This window comes from Bubalus bubalis, chromosome 7 (assembly GCF_019923935.1).
Source record: "Bubalus bubalis isolate 160015118507 breed Murrah chromosome 7, NDDB_SH_1, whole genome shotgun sequence".
NCBI classification, from domain to species: Eukaryota; Metazoa; Chordata; class Mammalia; order Artiodactyla; family Bovidae; genus Bubalus; species Bubalus bubalis.
The window spans coordinates 85,063,020-85,076,074 of record NC_059163.1 but is presented as its reverse complement, the minus strand read 5'-3'; the positions used below and the strand labels follow the sequence as shown (position 1 = coordinate 85,076,074).

Here is a 13,055-nt window from a genome sequence, read left to right as displayed (position 1 = left end):
GTCAAAATGAGTGTACAATAACTCATACCAAAGCAGAACACAGAGGTATTGCTGGAGCCATACAAAATGGGACACTATACTATTGTCTTAATTGGGCAATTCTGTGAGTAAAAGGAGATGCTACTGACAACTATGCTGGTACAACTAGCATAATCTGGAACTAACCCTAGCTAACTGGCTGGTCTAGACTGACTTACAATATCAGCATCGAAGAATAGAAGAGTAAAAGAGCCCTTTCTCTTGAGAATAAAAAATATGAGAGTATTTTTTTGGTTGTTATTGGTAATTGATTAAGAAAACTGAATAGAAGTACTAAAGTATTACAGGTACACAAACTCATACAATAAAAGGCATTTTACCCCAAAAATCTAGGAAATTTCTATGAAAAACTAAATGGTTTATTTAATACATAAAGATGGATATTTTTACAAAGCTCCAATTCTGTAGACACCAGTATTATTATTTTAAATTTGAGCAAATACATTCAGAAAAATTAAAGCTCATGCACAAGTTATTAATAACACAGATGTTAAATTGCACATTGAATTTTAGTCCCAGTGAAGATCTATTTTTTTCAGTGGTCATGTATGGATGTGAGAGTTCAACTATAAAGAAAGCTGAGCGCCAAAGAATTGATGCTTTCGAACTGTGGTGTTGGAGAAGACTCTTGAGAGTCCCTTGGACTGCAAGGAGATCCAACCAGTCCATCCTAAAGGAGATCAGTCCTGGGTGTTCATTGGAAGGAATGATGCTAAAGCTGAAACTCCAATACTTTGACCACCTCATAGGAAGAGTTGACTCACTGGAAAAGACTCTGATGCTGGGAGGGATTGGGGGCAGGAGGAGAAGGGGACGACAGAGGATGAGATGGCTGGATGGCATCACTGACTTGATAGACATGAGCCTGGGTGAACTCCGGGAGTTGGTGATAGACAGGGAGGCCTGGCATGCTGTGATTCATGGGGTCGCAGAGAGTCGGACATGACTGAGAGACTGAACTAAACTGATGCCTCATAAAACACTTACATAAAATTCATGTCAAAGTAATTTCTCAAAATAACTAAGAGAATTTGGTTAATGCCTCTGATATTAGTAACAGAATAACAAACTTACATGAAAAACTGCATTCAAGTAATGACACAATTAAAAACTGATCTTGAGCTAATGAACAAATGCACAAAATAACAACTTTTGTTCATAGTTTTAAGAATCACAAAATACATGAACTCCTGAAAGCTGTTTCTTAAAGTGTGCAGCATAGAGCATTTAACTGAATATTTATGAAAAGTAAAACTAAATAATTTCTAGGATACTAAGAAAAGTTTTCCTTTGAAGATGTAGATGTGCTTTCATATTTTAAGTGTGCAATATGCCACCATGAAAGGGTAAATATCTTAAATTTTAATTATTCTAACTACACTTTTTTCTTCTCTTCCTTAGCATTGTGCTGCTAAGTCGCTTCAGTCGTGTCCGACTCTCTGCGACCCCATAGACGGCAGCCCACAAGGCTTCCCGTCCCTGGGATTCTCCAGGCAAGAACACTGGAGTGGGTTGCCATTTCCTTCTCCAATGCATGAAAGTGGAAAGTGAATAGTGAACATGAAGTCGTTCAGTCGTGTCTGACTCTAGCGACCCCATGGACTGCAGCCTACCAGGCTCCTCCGTCCATGGGATTTTCCAGGCAAAAGTGCTGGAGTGGGGTGCCATTGCCTTCTCTAGACTTTTAAAAGGAAACTCATGATCTGCAGTTATTTTCTTCCGATCCCTTTTATGATATTCATGTCCACTGTCCTGCTCTCAGATTTGTGCAGTGCCACGAAAATGTTCAAGAACTTGCTCTACCCCAGTGAGAGATGTCTAAGACCACACTAATTGTTTCTGGAATGTGGTCATCCATTTCTACCTACATAGGATGCTTTGTGTGTATTCTCTTGTCATAAGCATTTGTTCTGATTTCCTATTTTTGTAATTCGTATAACAGAGTTATACCTAGTAAAAGTTGTTATAATTTTCATTTTCTCATATGTCTAGCTACCTATACTTTTAAATACTTTCATGAGTATAACATTCTCTTTGCTTCTGTTTTTATACTTCCTGTTTTCCTTGACCAATGTTTCTCGTAGACATTCACCTGTTGCTCAGTTTCATAAATGCAGCCTTACTGTGACCTCTGGAATGTTTTACACACATTTTCTCTAAAATTTTCTCCATTTCCAGCCAGTCTCCCAGTAGGTGCCTGTCCATTAAAGGTTTTATTTTCAATTATGGTAATATAATGCCAAGATGCACATAATATGTACAATTAAATGGTCTAAATTGTGTGTATTGGCATATCAGAAGATGATGAAGAAAATGGCACAGAAACAATACTTGAAGAATTAATGTCTGAGAATCATTCCAAAATGATGAATATCATGACCAAAAAATTCAAGAAGCTTGGTAGATATCAAGTAGGATAAATAGAAACTAAATCATATCTAGTCTTGTCTTAGAATGCTGAAACAACAATATAAGCAGAAAATCTTAAAACTCATCAAAGTTAACAGAGACAATAATTTCAAAGCAGCAACAGTAAGACTAACGCCTTCCTTAACAGAAAATATGAAGGCAAGAGACAATAAAATGATGTCTTTAAAGTAATGAAAATGACAATAACTGTAGCAACAACACCTGTGCATTTACCAACCTAAAATTCTGTACATACAAAAAGAGTACAAAAGTGAAGGTGAATGAAGGCATTAATGAACAACAACAACAACAAAAAAGCAGATTTTTGTTTCAAATAAGTTTCAATTTTAAGAGAAGGTATAGGAATTTCAGGATAAAGTCAGTAATTTCAGATGAAATCACAGAATTGAAACAAATAATGAAATGTACTAAAATAGGCAAACATATAATATAAATGTAACAACGATTTGTAGCAGTAATTCTAACAATATCTTGTGGGGTCTTTTAACATATATACATATTATATATATATATATATGAGTAAAATTTAGTGACTAAATAATAGAAAAGAAGGAATGGGAAATGGAGTTGAATTATGTTAAGTTCAGTTATAACAGGTGAAGAATGTAATCTCAAGAATAATCAGTAAAATATGTACATAAGGTGTGGACATTAAAAATTAAAGGAAAAGTATATAAAAAGTATGTAAAATGAAGTTGAGAAATGAGGAATACAATGGCAAAGAACAGACAGGACAGGAAAAAAGAAAAACAGGTAATGGTAAATTAATCTCAACTAATTTAGAAATTTATACTCATTATGAAAGGACTTATTTCTTTACTGAAAAGCTAAAGTTTGTTACATTAGATAAAAAAATATAATGCATTAAAATTCAAAGCTTACAGATTTTAAAAATAAGGACATGACTTGTTCGAAAGTAAAAAGCTCAAAACCTTTAGAAATAAAATGTAAATGTCTATACTAATACCATACAGAAGAGATTTAAATGAAAAGAGGCATTACAGACTCAAAGAGACATTCCATAAAGATGAAAAAAGGCCAATAAAAGCAAACATATTAATAATATGAATTTCAAGCTTATTTTTTAAAAAGGAACATCAGAGTAACAGAAATAGATAAATTATAAATATAATCAGATATTTTAACACACTTCTTTTTCATAGTGAATGAACAAAACTAAAGATCAGTAAGGACTATGTCTGCTGCTGCTGCTAAGTCGCTTCAGTCGTGTCTGACTCTGTGCGACCCCATAGACGGCAGCCCACCAGGCTCCTCCGTCCCTGAGATTCTCCAGGCAAGAACACTGGAGTGGGTTGCCATTTCCTTCTCCAATGCATGAAAGTGAAAAGTGAAAGTGAAGTCACTCAGTCGTGTCTGACTCTAGCCACCCCATGGACTGCATGCAGCCTACTAGGCTCCTCCGTCCATGGGATTTTCTAGTGTATTTTAAGAATGCAAATTTGTATTATGAATTGCTAAAATCACCGCATTAACAGAATAAAAGAAAAATAGTATACTTCAATATGTCTTATGATAAAATTCCCAGTAATATAGTGAAACAGTGAAAGTCAAAGTTGCTCTTTGCGTGCGATTCTTTGTGACCCCATGGACTACACAATGCATTGAATACTCCAGGCCAGAATACTGGAAGGGATAAATGTTCCCTTCTCTAGGGATATTCCAAACCTAGGGATCAAACTCAGGTCTCTAGCATTGCAGGTGGATTCTTTACCAGGAGAGCCACAAGGGAAGCCCAAAAATACTGGAGTGGGTAGCCTATCTCTTCTGCAGTGGATCTGCCCAACCCAGGAATCAAACCAGAATCTTCTGCATTGCAGGAGGATTCCTTACAAACTGGGCTATCAGGGAAACCCTAGAATTATCAGGGAAGTAATCTAGAATCAGAAGCAAATGTTTCCAAAGTTACAAAAAATATCTACAAATACCCTATCGGCATCTTATAACTAATTGCTAACTATCAAACTTGTCCTTAAGACAAAAGATAAAGATGCATTTTTGTTCACTCTTTGGTTCATTATTATGAGGGACTTCCTAACTAATGTAATAACACAGATTAAAGATTTAAAAGACATAAAGCTCTTGTGCAATTGACATGAATGTATGAAAACTTTAAAAGTACCTATAAAATGCACTATTAGTAATAAGTCAATTAAATTGCTAGATATAAAGTCAATACATACAAATCAACTATATTTCAATATACTGACATGTGAAATTAAAAATGTAATCTAAAATTTCTTTTAAAATAGCCTAAATATACGAATTATCAAAGAAGAGTCTAATATGGTCAGATCATGTTGCTGACAGAAATTTAAAAGACAAACTCAGCTGTATACCATATTTCTTAATTAGCAAATAACTTAGGATGTGAATTCTCCTCATGTTATATTGATTCAATACAATATATCACCACTGTATGTTCAATTCATGAGGCAGCGTGCTCAGGGCTGGTGCATTGGGATGACCCTGAGGGATGGGATGAGGAGGGAGGTGGGAGGGAGGGTCAAGATGTGGAACACAGGTACACCCATGGCTGATTCATGTGAATGTATGGCAAAAACCACCACGATATTATAAAGTAATTAGCTTGCAATTAAAAAAAAAATCAGTATAAATAAAAACAGATGTAATACAAAAAAAATACAATCCAAAGGAGCTTTAACAGTCTTATGGTTGTGAAATTTTGAACATGATCTTAAAATTTATATTTAAATAAAATTGCTTAGAATAGCCTAGACAATCTTGAAAAAGAATTCCAAGCTGGAGGATTTATTCTACCAGATTTTGAAAGTTACAATCATACAATATTAATTACGAGGGTGTGATTCTGATATGAGTACAGAGATGGAATCAAGTTGCTCAAGAATATATACACACCTATATACATCAATTATTTTTTACAAAGATATAAAGAAAAATTACAGGAGATGGTTGTTTTTCAGTTGCTCAGTCAGAAATGGTTAGTCATTAAAAAAAAAGGTATTGGATCAAATAACCTTAAGAAAAGATAATGCAAAACACATTTTGGTTTCTGCATGATTGTTAACTCGGTTCAGTTGTGTAGGACCCTACGCAACCCTATGGACGGTTGCCTGCCAGGATCCTCTGTCCATGGGAATTCTCCAGTCAAGAATACTTGAGTGGGTTGCCATGGCCTCCTTCAGGGGATCTTTCCTACCCAGGGATTGAACCCATGTCTACCTGAGTCTCCTGCAGGCCGGTTCTTTAACCACTGAGACACCTGGGAATGGTTAGTGAGCTTCACCAACTCAGTGGACAAACACTTGAGCAAACTCCAGGAGGCAGTGGAGGACGGAGGAGCCTGGCATACTGCAGTCCCTGGGTCACAGAGAGCCAGACATGACGTGACTGAACAACAAAAATCATACCAAGTAAAGAACGACCTTTTTATTTAAAGAAAGCCACATTCCTAATGATCATTAACCTGAATATGTATTTTCAGAGTGTATTTGCTACTAAAATATTTAAGCAGCCACTTACATGTTTTTGAAAATACGTCTTTTATGATTCAGTGGTCTCTTGAAAAATTGCTATAAAAACGTAGTATCTTATTTCATCTCTGAGAAAACGGCCTCTTTCTTTAGTTCCTTTTCCAAAGAATTTCAAAAAAAAGTATTACTTATAAACAAAGAAAGATGGACCAAGACAAACAGTATTTACTTACCTAAAACCCTGCTGGAGGAGGTCACGGAAAGGACATAACGGCTGACTGAATAGAGAGCACGACGGGACGAATCCCCAGGGCTCGGACTAGCACGCTCACCAAGGCACCATCCCCGCCTTCTGGGCCTCGGAATCTAGGCCCCGCCCACTGCTCCCAGTGCGCAGCCGCAGCTCTGCCGAGGGCGCAGCCTACGCCGCCGAGCTATGCGCTAGTGACTCAGACTAGAGAGGACTGAAGGGTGATGGAACCGCATTAAGAATGCTTTATAAAAAGTTCTAAGCTTCTGGTTGGCGAGAGCAGAGGTCTACATACTCACTTTTGGCCGTCAAAGATGAACCTCATAAGTAAGTCGCCTTGCTTATTTAAACGTAAATCCACCACCTACAAGTCTAAGGTGGTCTGTCCCTCTCTTCATCCTCTCTTCGTCCTCTCCTCACCCTCCTCAGAAGTGGAGGGGAGGCGGTTTGGAATTTCACCACAACTCCCCAGATTGTGAACGAACAAACAAATCTATCTCTTTCAGATTTGTTTCTGTTCTCGGCTTCTTGAAAAAGGAACTGGGAGTTTGCGGAGATGTATATTTATAGAGTGCAACTTATTTCACGATTTAAAATGACAGGTGGGAAATAATTTTTGCTTCGCTTTGATGTTTCAGATAAGTGCTATTGAAGTGAAATTTATATAAACTAAATTATATATTGAAATTGAACTTATTTTAACAATTTCTAGTAATAGAGTAAACTATATCTAGAAAAAGGGTGAAAACTTTGCCTTAATCATTTAAAATTAATATATCAAATGCTGCTACTGCTGCTAAGACGCTTCAGTCGTGTCCGACTGTGTGCGACCCCACAGACGGCAGCCCACCAGGGGCCCCCGTCCCTGGGATTCTCCAGGCAAGAATACTGGAGTGGGTTGCCATTTCCTTCTCCGATGCATGAAAGTGAAAAGTGAAAGCAAAGTTGCTCAGTCGTGTCTGACTCTTAGCCACCCCATGGACTGCAGCCCACCAAGCTCCTCCGTCCATGGAATTTTCCAGGCAAGAGTACTGGAGTGGGGTGCCATTGCCTTCTCCCAATATATCAAGTAGATAACGTCATATATTGTTGATAATAATGGGCCTATAGTAGCGTCCTTACATTTCATATCTAATTCACATTATTTCACATTTCATAAATCATTCCAGTAGATCAATTTACAGGGCATCTATAATGAGGTGTTTGATATGAGACCTTCTCTTTAACATATGCATTTATACAGCTATAAAGTTCCTCTAAGCTCTGATTTAATTTCATACCACAAGTTTCAGTGTTTGTTTTTCATCTCAAAAAGTTTTCAGAATTTTTCTTGAGATTTCTTCATTGACCCATTGGCTCTTTAGGAATATAATGTTATATAATCATCACATGGTTTTGATTTTTAATTTTTTTCTATTACTCATTTCTAATTTTATTCTATTATGGTGTGAAAATAGGCATTGTATTGTTCTGTGCCTTTTAAATTAATTGAAATTAGTTTTATGGTCTAGGATTTCAGCTGTTCTGGATTGTGTCCCATGTGTCCTTGAGAATAATCTCTGTTCTGCTATTTTATGGTGGAATATTTTACTTACGTCTGGTCTAGTTTATAGTTATAGTTTATAGTATTGTTAAGGTATTTTATTTCTTTATTGATTCTCTGCCTAGTTGTCCAATCAACTGTTGAAAATTAGACATTGAAATTATCATTGCTGTGTTGTCTCCCTCAATTCTGCTATATCATGTACTTGCCTTAATTTTTATTTTATATACACAGGGGCTTTGTTTTTATGTATATATATTTTTGTAATTCGTATAACTTTTTGATGGATTGTCTCTGTTGCCATTTTTAATGATCCTCTTTATCTCTAAGAATGTTCTTGTTTTAAATCTACTTTGATAACAGTATAACCATTCCAGCTTTCTTAAGGTTGCTGTTTACATGATAGACTTTCCATTTTTTTAATTTTTCAAACTATTATTAATAGTGTGTTGAATCTAGCATGTCTGTGGTAGACAATATAGTAGGATATTGTTTTTTTGTGTAGGAGGACAACCTCTGTCTTTTAAATGGATAATATTAATCAATACACATTTAAAGATATTGTTTATATGCTTGGATCTACCTTTGCCATTTTACAGTCTGTCTCTTTCTGTCTAATCTCTTTTTTTCTTTTACTCTGATGTTCTCTTTTGCTTTATATGAGTTTTTTCTAATATATATTTTTAATTCTTCTAAAGATTTTTAGCTATGTTAATCTTGTTTCCCTCATGGTTGTACTGCAGCTTACCATATACATTTTTTTTTAACCATACACATTTTAACTTATCTGAATCTACTTTAGATTTAAAAGAGCTTAATTCCAGTGAACATAAAAGCATTTCTCAGATAAATAAAACTTTATTACCCCTGCCCACCTTTTGTGCTATTAATGATATATATCAGATCAGATCAGATCAGATCAGTCGCTCAGTCGTGTCCGAAACTTTTGACCCCATGAATCGCAGCACGCCAGGCCTCCCTGTCCATCACAAACTTCCACAGTTCACTCAAACTCAGGTCCATCGAGTCAGTGATGCCATCCAGCCATCTCATCCTCTGTGATCCCCTTCTCCTCTTGCCCCCAATCCTTCCCAGCATCAGAGTCTTTTCCAATGAGTCAACTCTTCGCATGAGCTGGCAAAAGTACTGGAGTTTCAGCTTTAGCATCATCCCTTCCAAAGAAATCCCAGGGCTGATCTCCTTCAGAATGGACTGGTTAGATCTCCTTGCAGTCCAAGAAACTCTCAAGAGTCTTCTCCAACACCACAGTTCAAAAGCATCAATTATTCAGCGCTCAGCCTTCTTCACAGTCCAACTCTCACATCCATACATGACCACAGGAAAAACCATAGCCTTGATGAGACGAACTTTGTTGGCAAAGTAATGTCTCTGCTTTTGAATATGCTATCTAGGTTGGTCATAACTTTCCTTCCAAGGAGTAAGCGTCTTTTAATTTCATGGCTGCAGTCACCATCTGCAGTGATTTTGGAGCTCAGAAAAATAAAATCTGACACTGTTTCCACTGTTTCCCCATCTATTTCCCATGAAGTGATGGGACCGGATGCCATGATCTTCGTTTTCTGAATGTTGAGCTTTAAGCCCACTTTTTCACTCTCCACTTTCACTTTCATCAAGAGGCTTTTGAGTTCCTCTTCACTTTCTGCCATAAGGGTGGTGTCATCTGCATATCTGAGGTTATTGATATTTCTCTGGGCAATCTTGATTCCAGCTTGTGTTTCTTCCAGCCCAGCGTTTCTCATGATGTACTCTGCGTATAAGTTAAATAAACAGGGTGACAATATACAGCCTTGACGAACTCCTTTGCCTATTTGGAAGCAGTCTGTTGTTCCATTACCAGTTTTAACTGTTGCTTCCTGACCTGCATATAGGTTTCTCAAGAGGCAGGTCAGGTGGTCTGGTATTCCCATCTCTTTCAGAATTTTCCACAGTTTATTGTGATCCACCCAGTCAGGGGCTTTGGCGTAGTCATTAAAGCAGAAATACAAGGTTTTCTGGAACTTTTGCTTTTTCCATGATCCAGCGGATGTTGGCAATTTGATCTCTGGTTCCGCTGCCTTTTCTAAAACCAGCTTGAACATCAGGAAGTTCACGGTTTACATACTGCTGAAGCCTGGCTTGGAGAATTTTGAGCATTACTTTACTAGCGTGTTAGATGAGTGTAATTGTGCGGTAGTTTGAGCATTCTTTGGCATTGCCTTTCTTTGGGATTGGAATGAAAACTGACCTTTTCCAGTCCTGTGGCCACTGCTGAGTTTTCCAAAATTGCTGGCATATTGAGTGCAGCACTTTCACAGCATCATCTTTCAGGGTTTGGAATAGCTCAACTGGAATTCCATCACCTCCGCTAGCTTTGTTCGTAGTGATGCTTTCTTAGGCCCACTTGACTTCACATTCCAGGATGTCTGGCTGTAGGTCAGTGATCATACCATTGTGATTATCTGGGTCATGAAGATCTTTTTTGTACAGTTCTTCTGTGTTTTCTTGCCATCTCTTCTTAATATCTTCTGCTTGTGTTAGGTCCATGCCATTTCTGTCCTTTATCAGGCCCATCTTTGCATGAAATGTTCCTTTGGTATCTCTGATTTTCTTGAAGAGATCCTTAGTCTTTCCCATTCTGTTATTTTCCTCTATTTCTTTGCATTGATCGCTGAAGAAGGATTTCTTATCTCTTCTTGCTATTCTTTGGAACTCTGCATTCAGATGTTTATAGCTTTCCTTTTCACCTTTGCTTTTCACTTCTCTTCTTTTCACAGCTATTTGTAAGGCCTCCCCAGACAGCCATTTTGCTTTTTTGCATTTCTTTTCCATGGGGATGGTCTTGATCCCTGTCTCTTGTACAATGTCATGAACCTCATTCCAAAGTTCATCAGGCACTCTATCTATCAGATCTAGGCCCTTAAATCTATTTCTCACTTCCACTGTATAATCATAAGGGATTTGATTTAGGTCATACCTGAATGGTCTAGTGGTTTTCCCTGCTTTCTTCAATTAAATCTGAATTTGGCAATAAAGAGTTCATGGTCTGAGCCACAGTCAGCTCCTGGTCTTGTTTTTGCTGACTGTATAGAGCTTCTCCATCTTTGGCTGCAAAGAATATAATCAATCTGATTTCGGTGTTGACCATCTGGTGATGTCCATGTATAGAGTCTTCTCTTGTGTTGTTGGAAGAGGGTGTTTGTTATGACCAGTGCATTTTCTTGGCAAAACTCTATTAGTATTTGCCCTGCTTCCTTCCGTATTCCAAGGCCAAATTTGCCTGTTACTCCAGGTGTTTCTTGACTTCCTACTTTTGCATTCCAGTCCCCTATAATGAAAAGGACATCTTTTTGGGGGTGTTAGTTCTATAGTGCATTTTTATAAGTTGTAAGCCAGAAATGCATTTTGAAAATATAACTTTATATAGTTTTATGTCTAGTAGAAATAAAAAAAAGTCACATCTATAGACGGAATTTGTTATATTAACCTCCTTGTTTACCAGTTCTGTTTCTGTTCATTTGTTCCTGTGAATTTGAGTTACTGCCTAGTGTTGTTTCCTTACCTTCCTCCAGTGGTTTTGTTCCCAGTCACTGTGTTTCTGCTATTATTGTCAAATATATTTTTTTCTATGTGTTACAGGTCCTACAGTAAAATTATATTATTGTTTTTAAATTCAACTTTTTAATAAATCAGTTAAAAAAGAAAGGAGAAGAACTATAAAATCATACTTTTTTACATTATGTGATTACATTTCAAGGGCCTTTATGTGCATGTGTGTGTGTGTATTCAAATTACTAAGTCACCTGCTTTCAGCCCAAAGAACGTCTTTTAATATTTAAAGATATTAATATTTTTTCCTGGCGAGAAGACTCTAGACTGATAGGATTTCTTTAAGCACTTTGAATATATCATCCTACAACCTTTTAGACTTCATTGCTCCTGATGATAAATCCAGTTAATTTCATCAGGGTTCTTGTATACATATAATGAGGGCATTTCTGTTCCTGCTTTCAAGGTTTCTTTTGTCTTTGTCTTTCAACACTTCAAAAAGTTTAGACCCCAGGAGGGCTCTCCTTAGTTGTCTCTTTCCCTGGTTCTCTCTCAGTTTGACACACCAGTTTCACTTGTCAAGAATCCTGCAGCGATATTTAAGCTCTGGTTTTCACAGGTAGCCCTTTCCCAGCATGGGTCCTCTATCTTACATCAGCCTTTCAGCCTTGGCAAGGGCCGATTCAGGATACACCATTCTCTGCTCTTCTGCCTTATGATTGGGAAGAAAGAATCTTTTGGTCATACCCTTGCCTGGAAGAGAGCTTTTGCAATGTGAGGCTGCTGGTTGTGACCTGTCCTTCCAAGAGAAACAATAAGCTTTGGTTGGGGATGGAAGGTGGATGGGGGGAGTCCATTTTCTTGGACACCTCTGCCCAGAGTTGAGTTTCTGTCACTGAAATGGTACAGTGAGAAAGGGTCATGGAACTAATGCCACAGACTCTCATTTTTTTTTCTCCGTGATTTGGTATGTTTAGCTGCTTTTTCTTTCATTTGCTGTAATTCCTTAGGATAATCTCCATACACATTAAATAGCTCTTCTTAAGTACTTTTCCTTATTATGTTTATGTTACTGGAGAGAAATTTCACATAGTTATTCATGCTGCCAACGAGGAACTTGTCCATTCTAAAATTTCTTGTTTAAGCTGTGCTTCAAGATTTCTGTTACTGGGAAAAACATGGTACCTGATCAAGAGTATTTATTTGGGATTATTTAAAATGTTTCTTAGTAAAAGCAAGTTACATGTACTTAAATGATACAGTTTCTAATCGAATATTGATAAAGTCTTACTCAGTTGTTGTATCAGTTTTCTACTGCCACTGTAACAAATTATCACAACCTGAGTGCCTTAAAACAACATAGATATATTACTTAGTATCAAGAACTCAACTGAGCTGGAATTGAGAGCTAAACTGCTAGGTGTTGGAGTAGCTGATTAAAGCAATGAGCCAAAAATGAGAATTAAAGCTTTAATATCTTATTATCCTGGTATAAACAAGAGGCTAAAACTGGAGAAACCTGTCCCGTTTCCTCTATGGAATTTTGTCCCAGTCGAGTGTTAGAATAATCAGTGCAGATGTGAGGGTTATCTCACTGATATAGCCCTGAACAAAAGGGTACAGCAGTTATATGGACTCTGGGGTGGAGAAAGTCTAGAAGTAGAAAAGTACTAGGTACCAAGTTAGGATGGGAAAAAAAAAAAATCGGGATTTCTCCCACCTCCCCTACTTTAGAAGACCTTGGTAGACATGCCTGAAGAGGACCTCTGCACAA

General features: G+C 37.2%; 1 long non-coding RNA gene across 2 annotated transcripts in view; it reads right to left on the bottom strand.

Moving 5' to 3' along the window:
- The window catches only part of LOC123334475, a 304,216-nt gene extending 297,871 nt beyond the window's left edge, over positions 1-6,345 (bottom strand). Inside the window, exon 1 of one of the 2 annotated variants that reach the window (XR_006552402.1) lies at positions 6,176-6,345. This is a non-coding gene — a long non-coding RNA (uncharacterized LOC123334475). The remainder of the gene's footprint in view (positions 1-6,175) is intronic. The other variant, XR_006552401.1, reaches the window with a different exon arrangement.
- Positions 6,346-13,055: the final 6,710 nt, after the last annotated feature.